General features: G+C 37.5%; 2 long non-coding RNA genes and 1 pseudogene across 4 annotated transcripts in view; 2 read left to right on the top strand and 1 right to left on the bottom strand.

The window, feature by feature from the left end:
• Nucleotides 1-1,509: 1,509 nt before the first annotated feature.
• Nucleotides 1,510-2,498, top strand: LOC116594105 (annotated as a pseudogene).
• A 1,315-nt stretch (nt 2,499-3,813) lies between these two features.
• Nucleotides 3,814-18,394, top strand: LOC116594118. The gene is made up of 2 exons (XR_004287060.1): nt 3,814-3,954; nt 17,883-18,394. It is a non-coding gene; the product is annotated as an uncharacterized LOC116594118 (long non-coding RNA).
• LOC116594113 overlaps nt 4,246-18,887 on the bottom strand; it is a 47,559-nt gene continuing 32,917 nt past the window's right edge. Inside the window, exon 3 of one of the 3 annotated variants that reach the window (XR_004287056.1) lies at nt 4,246-5,109. This is a non-coding gene — a long non-coding RNA (uncharacterized LOC116594113). Of the gene's footprint in view, nt 5,110-9,379; nt 9,984-15,060; nt 15,072-18,887 lie in introns of those variants that run through there. The other 2 variants (XR_004287052.1, XR_004287057.1) reach the window with 2 other exon arrangements.

Raw genomic sequence — 18,887 nt, 5'->3', positions numbered from 1 at the left:
CCCCATATAGCCTCTTTCACTCTCAACCTATGTAGAGTGGTACATTTGCACCCACATTGATACATCATTGTCACCCAAAGCTCATACCATACATTAGGGTTCACTCAGTGTTATACATTCTCTGGGTTTCAACAAATGTATAATGACATGTATTTACCCTTATAATACATATAGAATAGATTTACACCCTAAAAATCCTGTGTACTCCCTTCATCCCTTCTTTCCCACCCCCCCCTCCACAAACTCTGGCAATCATTGATCCTTTACTTTTTTCATAATTTTGTTTTTTTCCGAAATATCACATGGTGGGAATCATACCGTATGTTGCCTTTTACTACTTCTTTTACTTAGTGACATGCATTTAAGTTTCTTCTGTGTTTTTTCCCATGGTTTGATCGCTCTTTAAAAAAAAAAAAAAACAAAGCAAAACAAAACAAAGCAAAAAACCACTGCACGACAGTCCATTGTCTAGACGGACTACAGTTTGTTTTTCCATTCACCAAGGACGTCATGACCTCCGAGTTCTGGCAATTGTAAATAAAGCTCCTGTCCCCATGCAAGTTTTTTTTTTTTTTTTAAGAATTTATTTGTTTGACAGAGAGATAAAGTGAGAGAAGGAATACAAGCAGGGGGTGTGGGAGAGGGAGAAGCAGGTTTCCCTGCTGAGCAGGGAGCCTGATGTGGGGCTGGATCCCAGAATCCTGGGATCATGACCTGAGCTGAAGACAGATGCTTAATGACTGAGCCATGTGGTCCCCCCCGACCCATGCAAGTTTTTATGTGGACATAAGTTTTCAGCTCCTTTGGGTAAATACTAAGAAGTGGAATCCCTAGATCATATAGTTAAGAGTATGTTTAGTTTTGTAAGAAATTGCCAAAATGTCTTCCAAAATGGCTGTATCATTTTATATTCTCAACAGAAATGAATGAGCATTCCTGTTGCCCCATATCTTAACAGCATTTGGGGTGTCGGCCATTCTAATAAATGTGTAGTAGTAGCTCATTATTGTTTATGCAGGTGCTTATTTGTTACTAGTTTATCTTCTTCGGTGAGGTGTCTGTTGAAGTCTTTAGTCTTTTGAAAATTAGGTTATTAATATTCTTATTCTTGAGATTTAAGAGTTCTTTATGTATTTTATTTTATTTATTTTTTTATTTGACAGACAGAGATCACAAGTAGGCAGAGAGGCAGGCAGAGAGAAAGAGGGGGAAACAGGCTCCCCGCTGAGCAGAGGGCCCCATGCGGGGCTCAATCCCAGGACCCTGGGATCATGACCTGAGTTGAAAGCAGAGGCTTTAACCCACTGAGTCACCCAGGTGCCCCATTCTTTGTGTATTTTAGATAAGTCCTTTATCATATATGTATTTTATAAATATTTTCTCCAAGTCTGTGGCTTGTCCTTTCATTCTCTTGACTGTGTCCTATGAAGAGGAGAAGTTTTTAACTCTAATAAAGACCAGCTTATCAACTATTTTTGTATTGGATTGTGCCTTTGGTGTTGTATCTGAAGAGACATCACAAGCTGCTTCTCTTCAGCTGCTCCGGTCCTGCTGTGTGCTCATTCAGTGTGGACCTGGTACTTCTTTTGTGGAGTGGCAGCTGAGGAGTCTCTGGGGCTCACCAGGGCCAATAAAAAGTCCAAGGAAGGAGTCAGGACTGAGAACAACGACCATATTAATTTGAAGGTGGTGGAGCAGGATGATTCTGAAGTACCATTTAAGATGAAGAGGCAGGCTCACAACACTTAGTAAACCGATGAAAGCGTATTGTGAATGACAGCTTGTCAGTGAGGCTGATTCCGCTTTGATGAGCAGACAATCAATGAAACAGACACTCCTGCACAGTTAGAGATGGAGGATGAAGATAAAATTGACGTGATGTGTTGCAGCAGCAGACAGGAGGTGTTTACTAAAAATGGAATGTGGCACTTCAAAGCTCTGTTCCTCTAGACCAAAGAGGACATTGTCCATTCAAAATCTGGAATTTGCATCCACCACATCCTGAATGCTATAGTAGTTTTTCTCGATTCTTTCATTTTCCCAATCCTCATTCCTTTACTGCATATAATGTAATGGTGTATGTGCAGAAGCATACTGCATTTTTTTTTTTTTTAGCTAAATGACCAGTGGTATGTTTTAATTGACATCAAACAGACAAGAAATGGGGAAAAATACTGGTTCTGTGAAAACACCCTCTTTCTCCGTTTGTGATATTCAGCTCCTGTCTTTATATCTCATAAGTTAGATTGCTCTCACTGTTTCACAAAAAAAGAACAACATAAAGTTCCTTGCACACCTTGTTCAATTGGGGAATTTTAATGTCTTTCATTTATCATTGTAAAACCAAGGACAATTTTATAACTTTTTTTGTATGTAGTTGTTACTTGTCGGGCAGTCTCTCTTTAAACAGGTATAAATTACTGTAAAAGAAATGAATCCTAGATGGTTTTTGCTTCAAGGGAAGTGTCTTGTTTAAATAAACTTCTTGTCAAAAATGAAAAAAAAAAAAACGTCATCACCGTACTCAAGGTCACCTGTATTTTTCTCCTATGTTATCTTCTTGGATTTTCACAGTTTTGCACTTCACACGTTTAGGTCTATGATCCATTTTGAGTTCATTTTTATGGAGGGTGTAAGGTTTGTGTTTAGATTCATTTTGTTACGTGTGGACATAACAAAAGTTCTTCCACCATCAGTTGTCTAAAAGACTATCTTTGCTCCATTGTTTTGTCTTTGCTCCTTTGTCAGAAATCAGTTGACTGTATTTGGGGGATCAATTTCTGGGCTCTCTATTCTGTTTCATTGATCTCTTGGTCTTCTTTTTCACTAATACCACACTATATTGATTACTATAACTTCATAGCAAGTGTGAAGAGGATCGTGTTGATCTTCTGACTTTGTTCTTCTCCTTCAACATTGTGTTGGCTGTTCTCAGTCTTTTGCCAATTAACATAAACTTTGGAATCAGTTCACTGATACCTGCAAAATAATTTGGTGAAATTTTGATTGGAATATTTTGAATCTATAGATTGAGTCAAGAATAACTACCATCTGGACTCATTATTGTCTGGCCATATGGTATCTCCTCATTTAATTCTTTGATCTCTTTTATAAAACTTTTGTAGTTTTTCTCATATATATCTTACACATATTTTGTTACATTTATACCTAAGTACTTTATTTTGTGGCGGGTAGTGATATAAATGTTATTGTGTTCTGAATTTCAAATTTCATTTGTTCATTGATGGTATATACAAAAGTGATTGACTTTGGTACATTAATCTTGAACCCTGTAATCTTGCTATAATCATTTCTTTTTTCAGGTTTTTTTTTTTTTTGTCAATTCTATCAGATTTTCTACAAGATATTTGTGTTATCTGCGAACAAAGATAGTTTTGTTCCTTCTCTTTCAATCTGTATACATTTTGTCTCCTTTACTTGTCTTATTATTTAGTACAATGTTTAAAAGGGGTGACGAGAGGGTACATTCTTGCTTTGTTCTTGATCTTAGCAGGAAAGTTCTAGTTTTTCACCATTAAGTATCATTTTAGGTAAATTCTATTTTCATTTATTTATTTGACATGGAAAGAGAGAGAGAGAGAGAGAGAGAAAGAGAACAGCAGGGGGAGCGGCAGAGGGAGAGAGAAAAAAGAAGACTCCTCAGTGAGCAAGGACACCCAGGCAGGGCTCTATCCCAGGACCCTAGGATTATGCCCTGAGCCAAAGGCAGATGCTTAACCAACTAAGCCACTCAGGCACCCCAGGAAATTCTTTTTTTTTTTTTTTAAAGATTTTATTTATTTTACAGAGAGAGAAAGCACAAACAGAGGAAATGGCAGGCAGAGGGAGAGGAAGAAGCAGGCTCCCGTTGAACACAGAGCCCGATAGTGCGACTCGGTCCCATGACCCGAGCTGAAGGCAGAGGCTTAACCCTCTGAGCCACCCAGGCACCCCGTAAGTTCTATTTTTAAAAGTATTTTTTAAGCTGTTATAAATTTGAATAGAAAATAACACTCACAGTGTTATTAACTCACTCACAGTGAGTCTCTGTGGGGGTGTGTCTGTGTGTGTGTTTATTAAGAAAGGATTTATAAGGAATATAGGGTAATATAATAAACATGCAATGTAAACCCACAAAGTTTAAGAAATAGATCATTGTCAACTACTGACATTGTTTAAACTCAAAGGAGGGCAACCTTAGTATTTATTTGTTTTTCTAAATTATTAAAATTTTGTTTTCTTCTTGATTGCCTTTGGAAATAATAAATAATATGTGGGAACCACAAGCCTGTTTATTGTGCCATCAAGCATTATATTTACTGCCAAATAAGGACACCTGTCCCAATGTCTTTGATTCATTTACTCATTTATTCAGTAAACATTTCTTCTATTATATGACAGGTGCTTGTGTTTTACTTGGCATCCTATGATGATATTCTTAATTTAAGATGAGGTGATTCCCATAGCGTATTCCTTGTGCCATATTGTCAGTCTTAAGTTTCTTTCCATCTCACCTATGGGCAAGGCTTTTGCACCTTTGCTTCTCCCCAAAGGAAATGGATCCTCCTGTCCTTGCCTATACCTACATATTTGTTACAATTACTATCCATCTTCCCTGGATTTTCAGGGGCAGTTCTGTGTTCAAATTTTTAGTTTATGAAATATGCTAATTACAGTTATATATAAATGACTTCTTTGTACTTGTCTTTGTTGAGAACATAGCCTGTCTATTTGTCATATGAGGGAAGGTACTTTATAAGTACTTGTTGAATAAATTGATAAATACGTTTCCATTGGAGACAGAATTTATTAAAAGGAAAAAATATATCATACTCACTTTTCAGCTAGATTAGAGTACTTTTAAGGAGAAAATAAGATCCTTAGCACCTCAAGCTTGTACTTCTGCCCATCTCTGCCTCAAAAGTCTCTGTTACAACCTTTCAAATTACTGTGTTTGTGCTCATATGTACACTTTTCTGACTAAGGTGAACTGACCCTCCACTTCCGCTCCACTTATGCAAATCTTTCCCATCCTTCAAAATCCTCCAGGAAATTTCCCCAGGATCCATCTCTATGCTTCCATTGACCAGTCACTAGACATGTAAAGACCTAGGGATAAAAAGAGAAAAACTCAGATCATTTTTTTTCTAAGCTTTTGACTCCTATTTCTCCTAACTTTTTGTTTTGTTTTGTTTTAGATAAGGGGATAAGAGTAGGTGGACTCTTTTTTTTTCAATAAGACAAGTATATATATTAAATATAATGAACCATATCATTTATGCAAGCAAACCCTGTGTTATATAATAGACTTTCATGCTCCCAAACAATGTAATTTTAGGTTTGCTCAAGTTTCAAAAAGAAAAGCATTCTCTATATTTGTCCTTAAAAAAATCATTTCTAGGGCACCTGGGTGGCTCTGTCATTAAACGCCTGCCTTCGGCTCAGGTTATGATCCCAGGGTCCTGAGATCCAGCCCCACATCTGGCTCCTTGCTCCACGGGAAGTCTGCTTGTCCCTCTCCCACTCTCCCTGCTTATGTTCCCTCTCTCACTGTCTCTCTCTCTGTGTCAAAAAATAAACAAAATCTTAAAAAAAAATCATTTCTAACCTCACTCTCCTAACTTCAGATGCACATTTGAAAATTAATCATGTAATGCCTCATTACATGATCTATATCATGTTATTTAATGTTTGTAGAGCTGTTTAATAGTTCTTTAATTAAACCACATGGTAAGGGTACCAAGAACAAAGTAGGTTCCCCATAAATCATGGAAGGAGAATTACTTTTGGATCAATTGAAGTTTTGAGGCTCTGGAATTGAGATTCCTAAAAAGAAAGAGGGAGGGAGGAAAAGAATGAAAATAAAGTTTGTTTATGCCTCTAGAGTGGGAGCTGCATTCTCAGATGCCTGGAGAATTCAGGGGAGGTAAATTCAAATAAATGATTTAATAAGAATAGGGAGTTGTAGGCTCAGTGTCAAACTTAAACTCAAGTACTAAGTAGTAAGAAATAGAATGCTAGGAAGACAGGAAACTGCTTTTGTGGCACTGAAATATTAATTCATGATTCATGAAAATCAATATTTTAAAGTGTAAGTCTTGATACTATTCTTATATGTCCCCGAATGCCCTTTGAGACCAGGATAAATTTCCATTTCTCAAGGCCTGACTTGAAGCTCTTGAGACTGCCTTTTCCTTTATCTCACTTGGAACTGAGATTTTTAAGTGAAGAATAAAGAGATTAGAACAAAGTTTATGCTCCTTGACTCAAAAAAAAAAAAAAAAAAAAAAAGATCATCTATCTAGGGTGCTTTAATATAACTCCTCATGCTCTGTCCTTATAAGCGTGTCTAGGCTAGTCCTTGCCTTTTTCTTATCTTGGACCTGGCATCTTGGCCTTGGAACTGGTTTTCTACCATGACTCATTCCTTTGCCCTTTAGAAAAAATTCTGTATTTGGACTACTTGATTCCCATCTTCACTTTCCTCAAGATTCTGGACTCCAGCTTTCCCTTTCCTCTATAATTCATTTCTCTGTGAAGCTTCATGTTATTATCAAGTTCAGTGCAAACTTCCAGAATCCCAGCCAAGAGCAAAGCCCTCAGGTCCCTACTTGCTAAGGAAAGGAATTTGGACATCAAAAATGTTGCAAGAAAATCAAGAGAAAATGTTACCCAAGCAGAGGATGAGCTCCCATATGTGTGGCTATATGAACAGAGAGCCTTCTCTCCTTTGGCAGAGATGGCAGTCAGCAAGACTGGATTTTGCCAACAGTTAGGCTCTCCAGATAGTAGAAAGGTTCTTGCACCCACAGTGCAAACAGTTTGACTGTGTTTGAACTTCTCAGTGAATAAAGTCATTGCAACTCTTTAAATCGTTAGGGTAGGGAAACAGCTGTCAAACATAACTGAAAAACCATGCACGCTCTTTGTTGTCCTTCTCTAGACTGTCTGCCCTGAGGAAGAAAAAGCTACAGATGTTTCCTCAGGAAAGCACTCTGAAAAGAGCAGAATAATGCAGCTATTCTGGACTTGAACCCAGAAGACACAGGTTTACATTCTGTCACAAACATTGCTGTGCTACCCCCCACAAGTCTGTTTCCTCTCTAAACCTGGACTTGTCCATTTTTTAAAAAGAGATGACGTAAAAATATTAATCTCATACTGCCAAGATAAATTCAAGAGGTTAAGTATGTAAAAGAACTTTTAAATACTTTAGTACCCCTTAATGGGTACTTTATTTGAGGTTGCATTATGACTTGCTAGTGTTTTAGCATTTATGGCATTCATACTATTTGTGATTTAAATGATACAGGTTAAAAATAATATTTGGATTTTTAATCCAAGAAAGTGTATTTAAAAAGACCTCTTAGCAGTAGTATAATAGCAGGATGAATTTTGGAGTCAGATTCAGTGCAAATCCAAGATCTGCAACAGACTATATGATCATAGTTTATCACTTTTCAGCCACATGTACTCATCTGTGAATAATTCTTTGCATTGTTATCCAGGGTTGAATGAGAAAGCATGGCAGAGCATAATGTTTGTTGTCTTTCTTTTGCTCCTTTGTAGTTTTAAAATTATGAACATATAATGTATTATTTTCTTCAAGGGTACAGGTCTGTGAATCATCAGTCTTACACAATTCACAGCACTCACCATAGCACATAACATCCCCCAATGTCCATTACCTAGCCACCCCATCCCTCCCACCTCCCTACCCTGCAGAAACCCTCAGTTTCCTGAGATTAGGAGTCTTTTATGGTTTGTCTCTCTCTCTGGTTTTGTCTTATTTCATTTTTTCCCTCTCTTCTCCTATGACCCTCTGCCTTGTTTCTCAAATTCCACATATCATTGAGATCATATGATAATTGTCTTTCTCTGATTGACTTATTTCATTTAACATAATACCCTCTAGTTCCATCCATGTCATTGTAAATGGTAAGATTTCAATTTTTGATGGCTGCAAAATATTCCATTGTATATATATCCCACATCTTCTTTATCCATTCATCTGTTGGTGGACATCTGGCTCTTTCCACAGTTTGGCTATTGTGGAGATTGCTGCTATAAACAGTTGGGTGCACATGCCCCTTCAGATCACTACATTTGTATCTTTGGGGTAAATACCCAGTAGTGCAATTGCTGGGTCATAGGGTAGCTCAATTTTCGAATTTGAGGAACCACCATACTGTTTTCCAGAGTGACTGCACCAGTTTGCATTCCCACCAAGAGTGTAGGAGGTTTCCCCTTTCTCTGAATCCTCACTGACATTTGTCATTACCTGACTTGTTAATTTAAGCCATTCTGACTGGTGTGAGGTGGTGGTATCTCACTGTGGTTTTCATTTGTGTTTCCCTGATGCCAAGTGATGTTGAGCATTTTTCTATATGTCTGTTGGCCATTTGGATGTCTTCTTTACCAAAATGTCTGTTCAGGTCTTCTGCCCACTTCTTGATTGTATTATTTGTTCTTTGGGTGTTGAGTTCGATAAGTTCTTTATAAATTTTGGATACTAGCCCTTTATCTGATATGTCATTTGAAAATATCTTCTCCCATTCTGTCAGTTCTCTTTGGTTTCATTGACTGTTTTCCTTGTTGTGCAAAAGTTTTTTATCTTGATGAAGTCCCAATAGTCATTTTTTGCCTTTGTTTCCCTTACCTTTGGTGACATGTCTAGCAAGAAATTGCTGTGACTGAGGTGAAGGAGATTGCTGCCTGTGTTCTCCTCAAGAGAACATGGATTCCTGTCCCACATTTAGGTTTTTCATCCATTTTGAGTTTATTTAGTGTATAGTGTAAGGAGTATGGCTGTCCAATTTTCCCAACACCAAGAGACTGTCTTTTTTACATTGGACATTCTTTCCTGCTTTGTCGAAGATTAGTTGACACAAAAGTGAGGTTAAATAAATTGAAGGGATTGACTATGACTGTAAAAATGAAAATTAAAAAAGGTTTTAAAAAAGAATTGATAAGAAGTTGGTTGATAAAGGAAAGAAGAAAAAGTAAAGAAAAAAGGGAATATGATCAGGCAGGTGAATAGAACAGAGAAATATACTAGATCCCTTTTTAAAATCCTTTTTAATTTTCATTTTCTCAGTCATATTCTATCACTTCATTGATTTAACCTTATTTTTTGTATGTACATGTTTTTATTTCTTTAAAATTTTGGGATGCAGTTTCTTCTAACAGATCAAAATACACTCAAGATCTAGTGTCAATCACTCTTGCCTCCCCCACTCCAGCCATACTCCATGATCACCTGGCTTGTAACTGAGCATTTCTATCTCTGACACAGTCCTGTTTGGGATCTCCAGACCCAGCAGATTCCTGCAGTGCACTCCTGCAATGCTTCTCCTGGTGGAGGAAGGGGAGTCTCCCCTGCTCTGTCGCTTGTCCTTCCCTGCTCAAAGAGCAGTGGCCCTACTGGCCACAGATGACAGTTTATGGCAACCCCTAGCTGAGGGCCCACTCCTCCACTCACTCTTTGCAGCTGGCTTCTCTGCTCTGATGCCTGGGAACTCTGCCACACTCAGGTACCCCCAGTCTTCCTGTGACCCTGAGGATCCTGAGACCACACTGTGCCAGTGAGGGTTCCACCCCCCACATAGCCACCAGAGGGACATCTTTCAGTGGAGCAGACTTCTAAAAGTTCTGATTTTGTGTTCCACTGCTCTATCATTTGCCAGTAGCTGACTGACAAAGGCTGCCTCCTCCTGTGGTCTCTCTTCCATATATAACCTTGGATTCACTTGCCTCTGCACCTCCTACTTTGCAGAAAGTGGTCACTTTTCTCTTCATAGAGTTGCAGCTATTCTTTTCTTTGATCTCCAGTTGAGTTTGCAGGTGTTCAGAATGGTTGGATAGATACTTAGCTCAATTCCCGAGACCAGACAAAATTTAGGTCTCCTACTCCTCTGCTATCTTGGACTCTCTTTTCTTTCTACTTCTTGACAAGCCTTCTAGTCTCTCAAGTTTATTAAACCCTGAAAAAAAGAAAGTTTTTAGTGGATCCAAGCAGGAGATACTGGCATAGGAATATCCTGCAGCCAGGTAGAAAATAAATCTTTCATGGTTGTCAGACAGTACTAGATTCAGCTTCTGCCTTGTGGTTGTAGTTGGGTATCATTTGTACTCTCACAAACCTTTAATAGTTAGTTTAAACAAGTTTTGGGTGCTGCCAGATTGACTTGGTAGCATGCAGTTTTCATTATGAAGAGGGATGCAGGGCTACATAGGAAAATTATGTGTCCTTGACTGTCACTGTTATTTTAAAGGTTTATTATCTCTGAGCTGACACTTAGAAAGTTGTATGTCCTGAACGCATGCTCTACAATTTCAAGAATTTATTATCAGATCAACTGGTTGTCTTATTTGTGTTTATTTATACCTCATCTATTAGTCTGTGGTATGAATAGTTAAGCTTCCGTCAATGGTATAGTAAGCTGAAAAAGTCAAGTAATGACATATTTGCCCAACAAATACAAATGTGTACTACAGTATTTTAAAGAATTTTTTTTTTAAGATTTTATTTATTTATTTGACAGAGAGAGGTCACAGTAGACAGAGAGGCAGGCAGAGAGAGAGAGAGGGAAGCAGGCTCCCTGCTGAGCAGAGAGCCCAATGCGGGACTCGATCCCAGGACCCTGGGATCATGATCTGAGCCGAAGGCAGCGGCTTAATCCACTGAGCCACCCAGGCGCCCTTAAACACAATGTTATGGGAGAATGCCTGGGAAGGAAGAACCTAGCATGTTTCTAATTCACACAAGTGTGTTGAAAGAACAAACTCCTTAAAATCCAGGTCAATCTTGCCATATAAAAGTCACTGGGTGTAACTCCCAGGGAAGGGTGAGTTTTCTTTTCTTTTCTTTTCTTCTAATGTCTACCTTGGGAAACTACTGCAGGACAAACAGGTTGGCAAGAAACAATGCGTGCAACTTTCTGTGGGAGCAGTAGGTAGGGTGTCACACTTCTGCCTCAAGAAGATCTTGGCAAAGGGCGGCCACATGGAAATGAACGGAAACAAACTGCTTAAAGAACAGCAGTGATAGCAACAGCCCAGTGTTCCTCAGAGTCAAAAATCTTTCATCTAAAGATTTCCCAGAGGAATATCAGTACCAGTGGGAAAAGAGAACCAATCCAAAGTATCTCCTATACATGGCCATTATTGCATTGTAGCTGGGGCAGCATGAGTGAATAATTTCTTTGGAAATGACCTTCACTTTAAGCTATAAAGCATGACCCAACAGAGGGAGTTTATGGAAGCAGGTTTGACACACTCCAGCTTAAAGGTGAAGTGCTTCTTTATGTGAATATGATGAATATGTGTAAATGCCTCTGGGCATTTGGGATTGCCATAAAAAAAGATGACTACAAAAGAGAAGAGAAGTTTATTATCACGAAGGGCAGATCTACATGATGGCTTACTCTGGTTTTGATTTGAATAATAAAATATGACATTACTTACCATACCATGTGTGATTAAGAATATAGTGAAATGAATTTCAAACTAAAAGCTCAGATATAAAGATACCGCATTTCTTTTATTTAAGAAAAATCAACTTATCCTGTTTTCTCCCTAGCTTCCAAATCAAAAATTATTTTATTTCGCTCAGAAAAAAAGTCTGCTTTGGAGAGAATATTGAACTTAGATCTTCTTGAACTCTAAGAAAATATTATTATAATTCTACAAAGAAATAACAATACCATACATATGCTAAATTGTAGTTATTTTTGTCCTTCTACATATTAACTTTAATAATAATATTGAAGGACATATCCAAGATGAGCAACTGACTTTTTAAAAAATAATCATACTACTTGAGCAACTCAGAATTTATTTTTATTTTATTAGCAGTGTAAGATGGTAAGAAAATTGCCAAAACCTACAAGAAAAACAAATACTGTGAAAGATACAATGACAACAAAATACCAAAATCGGGAAATTGATGTCATCAATTCAGCAGTTAAGAGTCATCTCAAGTATGTTTTAGTATCTCTTTTTTTTTTTTTTTTTTTTTTTTTTTGTAGATGGAGCTTGCCATATTTTGTAGATAAAGAACATGCATTTATGAGAATCTGTTCCTAACAGTTTAATAGTAATATTCTTGATCGAGGCCCTTATTAAAGCAATGCAATTGTATCAGAGTCACTCAAGTTATTGAGCAGAAATAGTGAATCACAAAGGATGGAGATTTATAAGTTAAATATCATATCTGTATGAAGAAAGATGAAAGATTCCTGATAGGAATAATCAGTGACATAAGAACCAATACTTCAGAAAGTAATTTTTAAAATTAACCCAGAGAGTTATTTCTTACCACTATTTAAAAAATTTTTACATTTTTCTTATTAACATATAATGTATTATTAGCCCCAAGGGTACAGATCTGTGTCTAACTACTATTTTGAGAGAAGCAGCAAGCACAAATTTCTTGGGGGAAAAATCATATTGAAGCAATTCCATTTTCTTTTATATCATGGTGCACTATGAATACTTCTGCAAGTAATATAGACTTGCCACTTCAGGCTTTTCCCCATTTTGAACTGCTGAAGCCCAGTGATTTGTATATAGTGGTTTTCTAATTATTATTCCTAGGATGAATGAACAAGTGAATGAATGAATAAATACAAACAAATTTAGTACCAAACTACAGGGGTTTTTTGTTTTATTACGAAAAATAATAGGAAAATCCAGTGTGTACAAACAAGTATTATATATATAATATTTAATATATAGTATTATATATGTAATATTTAAGTGAAGTTTGTTAATTACTGTTATTTCTATGTATCTCATTATACTTGCATTTGTTACTCTAGAAGGTATAAATGGGATTAAAATAGAGTTTCTTTAGAGAAAGAGAATTTTAAAATAGTGGAGAGGGAAGCTCTTCCAGGCATAGATAAGAATCAAGAACAGCAGTTCTGACAGGCCAGGAATGAAGAAAGAGAAGTTGAGGACACAGAAACTGCTGTGTTATGTATGATAATATTTTTTGTGATAGAAAAAAAAAATGGGGCAAAAACGGGAGGTAAATTCTAAGAACAATCTCTCCTAAAGGGCCAATCAATCAAATCTTAGCATAAGAGTAAGAGGATGATCTAGGAAAGATGTTGGTGTTCAGAGCCGATGGTCAAGAAAGAATTCTTGAGATGTCTTTTGTGCAAAAAGGTGGTTTTATAAAGCGCAGGGACAGGAACTGTGGGCAGAAAGAGCTATACTGGGATCATGAAGAGTGACTGATTATATACTTTCAAGTTGGGAGGGGGTTAATAATATCAAAAGTCTCTAAGGAATTTTGGAAGTAAGTTTTGCAGGACCTTGAGGGAGCTAGCTATTGTGAGGAAAAGTTCATTTAGTACTGTCTAATAAAACCTTAGTCATGAGACCCTTCAGATATATATCAGGGGAACATATGCTTAGGGCATGATTGCCAACATGTATCTTGGGGGCTAGAGATAAAGAGAGTTTCCAAAGGAATTTTTGTGTGTTCAAGTAGACTTACAGGATCCAGGTGGTTGGGCGAAGACTGCCTTTTGCCCTTAGTATTTACCTCAAGGCAGCTGACTGCTTAGGGGAATGTCACTCTGCCTATTTCAAGGACTTGTCAAAGGGCTGTAAGTAGTAAGGCAATTTCATTTTTTTTTTTTGCCTTTGTTTCCCACATTAAACACATTCAGGGAGAAAAACAAATAAAAATTTGAGTTTTAATGATAAAGATAGAAGAATGTCTCTTTTTATATGTGCACTTTTGATCACCCCTATAAAAATAATTCGTTTTGCTTATTTATATACGCATTATGAGGCAGTTATCATAAATAAAGAGGCTTTATTTTGCTTACCTAAAAGAGAATGTCTACTTGTAAATTTTGCTTTTTCATCCTAGTGGATCACCTACATTCACTGATATATTAATAGGCAATTTTTACAAGAGAATTTAACAGGTTGAGTGTGAGTAGCCTCCTTTGTTTGACAATACCTCAAAACTGGACTTACAAGTAACAACTACCTGTTCGTCATCTGATGGTAAAGTCAGATGAGCAAATATTTTCAAGAGATTTGTAAAAGGGTATTGGGAATTCCAGCTAGGATTAGGCAGAAGTCAGTCTGAGTGTTGGGGGGGGGGGTACTGTAAACAAATGCAGTGTGTGTTTCACAGAAACCACTCTGATTTAGAATCCCCTCTCCTTCAGCTCACTTCCTTGTTCCCTAATGGTAACCCAGGGCGAGCGTTAATTCTGTTACAATGCAAGGCCGAGGAAGGCAATAGTTATTTTTTTCCATGATTAATGATGTCTTTATATCAAAGTGCTTTCATGAATTTTATTACATTAATGATCACTTTAGATATTAAGACACTGATGTTCACAGATGAGACTGGACTGACTCAGTGTCTCAAAACCAGTTAGTAGCAAAGTCAGGACAGGGCTCTTTTCAGTGTGACCATCAGATAGATGACCAAATTAAACTGCCTTTTCTTTCACTTTTGTGTGAGGAGAGACATCCTAACTCAGTGACTGAATGATGGAAAAAAAAGAGTGACTTAATCCAGGGCAAACAGATTTGATTGTGGAACCCAAACAGAAAAATCCTTCATTTTAGGCCTCTTCTATGGTTTTGTCCTTGGTCTTTTATTGGTCTTCCTTTCCAAAGATTAAGAAAAGGAAAAGAAGTGCTCAATTAAGAATTATAGAGGAGGAACTATTTTTATAACGCACGCCCAAGCTGATCAAGCAACATCAGACTACAGAACTGTCCCTTGCTTCATCTATTTAATGTCTAAATTTGTGTCAAATTCACTTGACGCTTGAAAACAAGTAAGTAGGGACTTGTCATTTCTCTCTTCTCTATAGTTTAAATGTTGGAAATTATGCCCTCAAATATGGACACAAGTTGTATTTTTAATTCTAGGATTCCCAGCACTTAGAGCCTGGCCCATATTCGATACTTTATAAATGTTTGTTGAATGAATGAAAGGATGAATGAATGAACTATGCATTGGTGATGGGAGGTTGAGAGGAATAATGAAAGAAAGGAAGGAAAATCATGTCACCAATGTGGCCTTCCTTCTGTTTTCTGCCTGGACAATGGCAACAAAATGTTACCCAATATTGGCAACAGGGGAAACCTGGTTGGGAAATTTTCTGGTCTTTGAGAAATGGATGCTTTTTTTCCAAGGAAGTCAAAGATTGAAGTTACTGAATGTAGTTTCCTTGTCCATTCAAGTGTTATTAACAATGGAACTCATAATGGCATTTCTATCACATATTGAAAGTAAAAACTGTAAGGAGACGAATTACTTCTTACATTTTTCTTGAGTTATTTGAGTATGGAGCTTCTCAAACTAATGTGCCCATAAATCACCTGGAGAACTTACCAGAATGCGGGGCTTACAGGTTACGATTCAATGAGTCTGCACTGGGGCCTGAGATTCTGCACTGCTAACAGCTCCCAAATGAGTACAACACTGTTGATCCATAGGTCACACTTCGAGTAGTGTGCGTTTTGTTTACTTTTTGGAGGGATTCCCATATTTTCCTTTATCTTCGCCAAAAGTCTTACCATTTCATCATTAATATATACTCCATGTCCAACATAAAGGTCTGCCAAGTCCTTTAGGTTTAATCTTCAGACTGATCCTTTATTCTTCCTGGATAGGTTATATTGATGTCACCACATCAGTCTGTCTATGTGACATACTCTGATTAACCAACCTTTTATGACATTTTTCATTATTAAAAAATTCAAATTAAGCACTTTAGGAAATTGCTGACATCATACCTAAGTATGACTGATTGCCTTACACTAAGCATAGCATCATCAACAGGATGTCCAGTCATCAGAAAATTCCCTTTCTCATTTTTTTCAGTTTATTGCTATTACCTGAAGCTATGAGCTGGACCACTCCTCTCTGAAAAGTAAGGCTGAGCAGCTACTCTCAATCACAATCCCTTTACATTGTGAAGTATTTAAACAATAATTATTTGATTAAGTTGAATATAACAAAGCAGTGAGGTTGGCAAACTTCACTTAAAAATTAGAGTCCATTCAAGGTTACCACTCTACCAATAGTTTTCAGACTTGAGAAACACTAAGAATCACCTAGAAGACTTCTTAAGCCATAATTGCTGGGGCCCACCTTCAGTTTCTTGCTTCATTAAGTCTGGGTGATTTTTAACTCTAACAAATACCCAGGTGACATTCTGTGCCATGCTTTCTCAACCTCACCACCACTGACATTTCAGAATGGATAATTCTTTGTTGTGGGGGCTGTCCTCAGTATTATAGAATGCTTAGCAACACCCCTGGCCTCTTCTCTCTAAATGTCAGTAGTACTCCCACTCTCTGCAGTTGTGACAATCAAAAATGTCTTCAGACATTGACAAATGTCCCCAGAAGATGAATCCACCCTTGGCTGAGAACCACTGTTCTGTGTTATGTCATTCTCATTAACCTGCATTTTAATATGCTTTATTAAGTGAAAGACTAAAGATGTGCCAACTCAGGTGTCATGGCAGGGTGGTGTAGCATGCGTGTTGACAGCATTCCCCCATGGGTGTTTCCATGGAGAAACTGGTTATTACTGATGCTTGAGGTCACTACTAGCCTAACAACACTGTTCTAACACCTAAGCAAAAGAACACAAAGGAACATTTTGAAGACAATCCACTCTTATGCCAGGGCAATCTCTGGATATCAAGTAAGGTGTCTGGAAAATACATGTGATTCGTATAAGGTCACATTCTGTCTGTCTGTCTTCCTCTTTTTTTCTCTCTCTCTTTCACTGATCTGTGTTTTCTCCATGTTCGGACAGCATTTTTTTTTTTTTTAATCTTCCTTTGGATCTCACATTAAAATGTTATCTCTGTATCCAAGAAATATTTTGTAATCTCTGTGTCCTCATTGATTCTGTGTAGTTTCTTTATTTAATTTATTGAGTTACTTCTCAAAAGAAAAATGTACAAAGGCTCATGGAAAACCCAATGAATAATGATGCTACTGATATCAATAAAGGGTAACTTCTTTCTGTTCCACTCTAGTTCACATAATGACCTGGAATTCTTACTAAGAGAGATTGCTCAGAATCTATTTTTGTTCATTTACTGAAAGAAGTCCATTGACACTAGATTCAGATTTCCATTGAAACAGAAAAAAAGAAATGTTAATTTAGAAACTGTGATCCAAAGACCCAATAGGAATTCCAAATGTCTCAAACAGTGAAAACTAATAGAAGGCTGAAGAAAAGAAGAGGGTAGATTTTCTTCAGACAAATCCTCTACTTCCTTCCTCTTGCCCCTGTCTTGAACATCTCTACAACAAATCCCACCGGGCCCTCTTGACTACACAGTTCCAATATCCCCTTACTCACTCCTCTACCCTCCTTTTGCTCTCCCTACCCCATCCCCACTAAAGAAAAAATATGGAGTAAAGACTGAGAGGGTCATCTGATGTGGGAGAATCACTCCTGTAAGGAAAAAGTTTTAGATTTTGAGCAGAAAGAAGACAAGTAAAATTCTTGCAATATAAGATCAGAGAAAAGAGTTCTAAGAGGTAGGCACAAGACAATGCTGATGCACAAGGGGATCCCCTTCATCAGAGGCAAATTTCAAAAGATGCTCTGGGGCTAAAGGATTGGTGTTGAAGGAAGTGGAAGAACTTTCAAGACTAATAATTTACATTAGAATGATAAGGCATATTTAACACAAGTTCACATTTTATTTGATACTGTGTAATGTGTATACATTTTTACATTTGAAATGCATTATATATTAAGCTTTTAAAAAATTTTGTGAATTCTGATCAGGTTTTGAAATAAAATTCTGAAATTTGGAAATAATGGAACAAATCCCTTAATACTGGCCTTATTTTTTTTTCTCCAGTATTGTGCTTATTTATTCAACATGTCTAAACCTGAAGTGATACCCCAAATACTTCCCCTCCATCAGAATCTTCAATTAAAGGAATTCCTTTGCAGCCATTCAAGTCCTGGGTATTACCATTGATACCTCCTTCTTACTTGGTCCCCAAGTCCAATCTGTTAACAAGTCTAAAAAGTTCTACTTATTAAATATTTCTTGAACTCCATGGACAAGAAAAAGATTGGAGAAGTCCAGTCTTCCCAAGCAAAGATTACAGCACAATGGAGCAAAAGAAAAATATGAGTTTGGATGCCTTAAAGAGACTAAGAAAAACTCTGCCAGTGCCACCCCTCTCACAAAGGCTACACAGGATAGGACTGAACCACTAGTCAGTGGTAACTTCTCCACAAGGGAGAAAGATAGAAGAGTAAGTGCCTGGCTGTGTTGGACATTGGAGAAACCCATTTCTCTCCAGCAGCACTCGTAGTACTGAAGCAGGACCTCTGTGACTGGGGGGAAAGGAGGAGATATGGAAAGAAACATATAAGAATATCAAAGGGCACATTAAAGGGTCTTCTCCCAGGACTACTGAAAAAGTCTGCTCACAAGTTTTTGAGAGAGCCTCACCCAAAGGTCCTCTGGCAGCTGCAGTCAACTCAACACTCCAAGTGTCAAACCCATATCTCTCCCCACTCTGTAACCAGTTCCTCTGCACACTCCCAAATATGGTGGTGACCCCAGTAAACAGAATGCTTTCAGGAAACCAGACCGGGGTCTTTGGACAAGGGGGAACCACAAACTTGAACTGTAGCACCACCTGCTGGAAAACAAAAGAGAGGGTTTTTGTTTTGTTTTGTTTTTGTTTCATTTTGTTTTTGTTTTTGGTAATAACCACAGAAGACCTAAAAGCTTAAGAATTTTGTCATGAGAAAAATCAATGTGGAGTAGGTGTATCCATACAAAATTGTGGAAAACTCCAGATTTAGATATAACAGGACCAAAGAGCAGTACATCCCAACTGAAGGC

This window comes from Mustela erminea, chromosome 1, assembly GCF_009829155.1.
Source record: "Mustela erminea isolate mMusErm1 chromosome 1, mMusErm1.Pri, whole genome shotgun sequence".
Taxonomy (NCBI): domain Eukaryota; kingdom Metazoa; phylum Chordata; class Mammalia; order Carnivora; family Mustelidae; genus Mustela; species Mustela erminea.
This window is presented reverse-complemented; position numbering and strand designations above follow the sequence as displayed.